This window comes from Ochlerotatus camptorhynchus, unplaced genomic scaffold, assembly GCF_037179485.1.
Source record: "Ochlerotatus camptorhynchus isolate MF236.1 unplaced genomic scaffold, CSIRO-AGI_Acam_v1.1 ptg000568l, whole genome shotgun sequence".
Classification (NCBI taxonomy): domain Eukaryota; kingdom Metazoa; phylum Arthropoda; class Insecta; order Diptera; family Culicidae; genus Ochlerotatus; species Ochlerotatus camptorhynchus.
Window position 1 is genome coordinate 448,690 of NW_027041049.1, and position 6,000 is coordinate 454,689.

Here is a 6,000-nt window from a genome sequence, read left to right on the forward strand (position 1 = left end):
CACATATACGCAGTAGTCGTGTCGGGAACGACGAATTCCCATGCTCACCAGAACTTCATTAGAGCGACCGTTCCAACAGCGAGGTGATTGCTTGAGACCGTATAGCGATTTCTTCAACAAGCATGCTTCATTCGGTTGACTGCTTACCCCCTCTGGAACACGCATGTACACTTTTTCCTGGAGAACACCGTTTAGGAACGCCGTTGTTACGTCCATTTGATGGATCTTCAGGTTTCGGTTCGTCGCAATCGCCAGAATCGTCCGTATTGTTGAAAGCTTTGCCACTGGAGCAAACGTCTCTTCATAGTTCACGTGCTTCCGCTGCATGTACCCTTTGGCAACCAGGCGGGCCTTGTAGTGCACAGGATTCCTGTCAGCATCGGTCTTCAACGTGAACACCCATTTACTCGGCACAGGCTTCACTGCATCAGGGCACCTCACCATCGTCCAGGTTTGGTTTTTCTTCAATAAAGACCTTAGCTCGTCAGCTATTGCTTGCCTCCATTCCGTCTCGTGCGGATGACCGTCAACCTCATTGTAACATGTCGGAACCTGTTGGGATTCATCAGCAACAGAAAGGGCTCTATAGGGGGCAATAAAATGAGCTAACCAACCTGGGGTCCTGCGCTCCCGACCACTAGACCTCGGAACACACTCCTCACAGTTGTTCCTATTTATTCTTCGAGTGTGGTGGGAGCGCCGATGCGCCTTCTTCATTAGTGTTGTCAGCAACTTTGTCAACATCTTCAAACTCATCTTCGGACAGCTCTTGATGGTCATCTTCAAATTCATTCGTTGGCTGCACGTCATCTGTACTGATCTCTTCAACGGCTGGAATAACTTCAGGAATCACCATCTTCGAAGCTACTTCTTCCTTCAGCGATTTCTCTGGTGTCTTGAACGGAAAACTTGTCTCGTCGAATTTCACATCTCGTGCCACGAACTTTTTTCCTCGTTTTTGGATTCCACAGGCGATAACCGGTTGGTGCGTAGCCCAGCATCACACTGCGCAAACCGGTTGGGTCCAACTAGCTCCTCTTTTGTTTCGGAACCCATGCAAATGACTGGCATCCGAACACTCTCAGTTTCCCAACATCTGGTTTCTCACCGTGCCAACATTCAGCCGGGGTACAGTTTTGCTTCAACGCTTCAGTTGGACTTCGGTTTGTTGTGTACACTGCATTCAATACTGCTTCGCCCCACATAGATTTCGGTGCTCCGGATTCAGCTAGCATAGTCCTCATTTTTTCCACAATGGTCCGGTTGAACCTCTCTGCTACTCCGTTATGCTGTGGTGTATAACCAACGGTTGATTCAACTTGAATTCCTTGTTTCATATAGTACGCAAGCTGATCATTCGAAAAGTATTCTCTTCCCAGGTCACACCTCAAGTTTGCGATCTTGTTCCCGAACTTTGCCGTTGCCATGGCCTCGTATACTTTGAAGAAATCAAACACTTGGTCCTTCCGTTTCATCAAATATATAACAGCAAAATGAGTATAGTCATCGATAAACGACACGAAGTACTGATACCCATCTACTGTTTTTGGTGTTATCTGGCCGCAAACATCCGTATGAACACGCTCCAATGGTCTTGTTGTGCTCGGTCGACTCTTGTTGAATGGCAACCGGGTCAGCTTGCTCTCTGCACAGGACTCGCAAAATCCCAGGCCAGTGACAAGACCTATACTAACAGCAGAGTTTGACAGTAGGCAGCATGTCCCGGGCTCAAATCGTTTATTTTGCTGTGCTGGGCCCGCTGTCACGGTATAACATGTTGCCTGCGCGCCTGCCACTGGACTGCAAAATCCACTTTCATTTCTAATTTCCCCGATTCCATCCACCATTTCGCTCTGCTTCAGGCGTCGTACATTCTTGAAGCTCAAGTTACCAAACCGTTTGTGCCATAGCTGCAACTCATCACCATCACCTTTCGCAAGGATGGCCGAATCTGATGTATAACGCTGCATCGTCAGGTAGAATGGATTCTCGCGTAGTTCCGCCACAGCTATTGTTTCACCGTTTTTGGACAACACTGCTCGATCCGGCTGGAATTCCACTTGGACTCCTGCTTTCAGCAACCGCGACAATGACAGCAAATTGAACTTGAGGTTCTTCACAAATAAGACGTTTCCCAACGACAATGTCAGACTGTTCTCACCCTCTTTAGTAGCAATAAGTTTCTCACCTTGCTTGGCACTTTCAATTACCAGCGGTCTGTCGAACTCCTTGAACTCGTGAAAATACCGCTCATCATTGGCCATGTGACGACTTGCTCCCGAGTCCAATATCCATTCAATGTCCAATTTCGACTTGTAGATCGCTTCCTGGGAAAACATCAACGCCACTTCTCTGTCTACGGGAACAGTTGCTACTTGAGCTCGATCATACCGCTTTTTGAACTTTGGATATGCAACCTTCTTGTGTCCTTGTTTACCACACCCAAAGCATTTTCCTTGAAACTTGGACTTTTCCTTGCTTCTTTCCGACTTCGCTGCAAACGCTGATCCTGATCCATCCGAGACACCATTGGCACATGAATTGTCTCCTCTTCCCATTCGTTTCTGCCCTTCGGCCAGCAAACGTGCCTTCACCGTGTCCAACTTCAACTGATCATCTCCCAGGTTCTCCATAGCCGTGGTGACAACATCGTACGTCGATGGCAGAGAAATGAACAGTTGACTTTCGGCATCTAACTCCGTGACAGTAGCACTAGCTCCCTTCAACTGGCGGACTATCTCGTCAAATTTTCGGAAGTGGTCCTTTAACGGTGTTCCTTCTTCCATCTTCAGCGTTGCTAAAGGACCTCCGAATGTATGTTTGCGCTGCAAAACCCTTCTTCGCGAACGTGCTTGCCAGGGAGTTCCACATTTCCTTCGCAGTGTTCTTGTCACGCACGTACTCCAGATGAGAATCCGCGATGTACGCAACTAGAAGAGCCTTCACCTTTTCGTCCTGTTCTTGAAAAGCTTTCCTCTGCGCTTCGTCAGCTGGTACATCCTTCGTGATCATTTCCTTCACGCCGTGAGCCGACAACTGCGTTTCGACCCGGAACCTCCACACGTCGTATCCTTCACCAGCAAACTGGACTATTTCTACTTTCGCCGCGCTTGACATCTTCACTTCTGTTCTTCAAATCAATTAGCTTCAACTTCAGAGGCCGGATAACGGGTAAACAAGTTCTTAACTACAGAAATCAACTGCTCCTTCGATCCAACTCTTCAGAAACATACCACAAAATTTTCCACAATACATGGCGGTTTGCACCACTGGTTGTTGTAATTGAAGCTTTCAGCAGTTATTGACGAGTGCACGGATGGATTTGAGTTCACTCACTCGACAAAAAGTGACACAACAGCGGGGCCCTGTTTACTAAAAATGAACATATATGTGTTCATTTTTAGTAAACAGGGCCCCGCTGTTGTGTCACTTTTTGTCGAGTGAGTGAACTCAAATCCATCCGTGCACTCGTCAATGCGTCAAACGGGAGCAACACGGAAACAGCAGTCTGGTACGCTTTGGACGTTATCATACTTGCAGACCGGTTTGAATGTGTGAGTTTTTATTTTATTAATTAGAAGAACATTTGTGATGTATGGGTGCCCAAAGTGTGCATTTCTCGCTGTGCACTTGGATATCCAATTGCAGACAAAGAGAGTAATGGAGAAAGAGAGCGCAAAAGCCGCTCTCACTCTCTTGTCAGTTGTGAATCCCTCAATTGGCGTTGACGGCGACTCTGTAGCTCTTTACTCCTATGAGAAAATCCATAAGCAAACGTCAGACTGTGCGTGAAACATGGCGGACTTTGTACTATCCTTTCACTCCACCGAAAATTCCTATAAGAAACTGTCTATATTTGCTGAAAGAGCAAATTTTTCGACGGTGCCGTCAACGCCAATTACCGATAGTTGCACCGGTGCGCCTGTCAAAACTTATGAGCTTCCCCTGGTTTATTCTGATAGTGTTGTTCTGGTGAATAAAGAGTTGATTAATTCAAGCTTGCTACCCAGTGGACTATGAATTTTCTCTAGATTTTGACACTGTTTTGTATCAAAAAATGTTTTCGGAACTGTTTGACGGATATTCTTTATTACACTTCAGTCGAAAGAGTTAGCCTTGTGATAAAAACTAGAATTCAAGCTGAACATTGCATTAGGTCCTAAGTAACATTGACAGCTTATCTCCGTCGACTTTCTCTTTGTATCTCCACGGCCATGTAAAGACATTCCCAGGTATTTTCAGCACACCGATCGATAAAAGAAGCTTTTATCTAGCATCTAATACGACAAACACAACAAGAAATGGTTATGTGCTCAAGTTATTAATGAAATAGAAAATCGACGAAGAGAATCGATCAATATTACTTAGAACCTAATGCAATGTTCAGCTGGAATTTGTTAAGTTTTGCAATTCCTCCTACTTCGGTTAGCGCGAAAAGGGCCATACAAGTTTTGTTTATACAAGATGATAGGCCCTTCAAATGTTACGTTAGGAAGTGATTACCCAAGTAACATTGCAAGCTTTAGAGAGGTTTAATAGCATTCTACAAACCTAAATCGTAGTCTACAGAACCCTGATAAAACCAAAATTGTTACTTGGGAGAATATGTCCCTTGAATTCATGGAGCATTGAAAAATAAAAAAATAAAACTAATACGAGGTGGTATCCCAACAAACAATTGCCTATTGAAGAAACGACTTCTTGGCGATTTTATTCCACTTCATGCTTAATAATGCTTGTACTATTTTTAATAATAACTTCTGTTCAGGCTTTGTTCACACAAATCTGGAGAATTTGTTCAACCACAACATCAAAATATTTGGTGTTGAATAAAGTATGTCGAGAAGCTTTTATTCGACTTACAAAAGTTGTAACAGAGCTTATTCGATCAAATTTTTGATTATTCAGCATCTATTAGACAGCATTACTTCCTTAGACAGCGATGGTTTAAAGGTGTATTTTTTAGACGCTTCCCAAGTAACAATAGCATGTTTAAGTAACATGTATGTGGCAATAGAGTTCAGCTACTTCTTGAATAACTGCTGTTTAATTTTCGCGCAGAACTTCTGTTCATCTTTTATTCACCCAGCTTTGAAGAATTTGTTCATCTTTAAGCATCCCACTTAGATAATCTAAACAATTCATAAGCCTTAGTAGAGCTAATAACCAGATCTAATATAACACCGACATCTCCTTCGTAACATTTGTTCAATATGTGTTCAGCATTACGATTCACATTAGTAGCACAGTTTAGTTTTTCCTTGTTGATTTATGTTCACGATGAAATCATTCTTCAACATCAATTAGACATATTTCAAATGTTATTCTATCGTTTGTTGAACTTTTATTCAACATTATTAAAAATTAAAGAAGTTGTTTTATCTCTTGTATGATTTTCATACAACACAAACTTATCCATTTGGATGCATTTGTATATACATATATATTATTGTAACAGATCAACATTAACACATTACAAAGACGTGAGATACATTTATTTTTATTAAGTAACAAGATTTGAACCCAGCACCTTTGAATCCTCAGTCGCGTGTCTTTCCATCTGTGCTATCCTGTAATTGATTATATCACCAGCAAATCCCCTATATAAGCTATATGTTCCATGTTGAATAATAGCAGGGTTTATCCTTGACTTCAGCAATATTTTTTATTCTATTTATAGCATTGCTTATCAATAAGCAACATTATAGCTTAATAACACCTTTTATATATTGTTATTGAGCTTATGTATTATCAAGCCCAACAAAAACTGTGCTGATATTTGTTGGATTTTACTACGTGCATCAACGACAACATTCAAGGGCATGTTGAACAGAAGATGAATAAAAGTTATAACAATGGTTTTCAGTACTATCTGGTTGCACTGCACTGTTTTCTAATTTGACATTTTGACTTGTCAGCATCATTTCAGTGACAGGTTTGCACAAGATAAGTTCCCCTAAAATCGCGTGAAAAATTTGATTGTTTTGTGTGGTGGAGAGA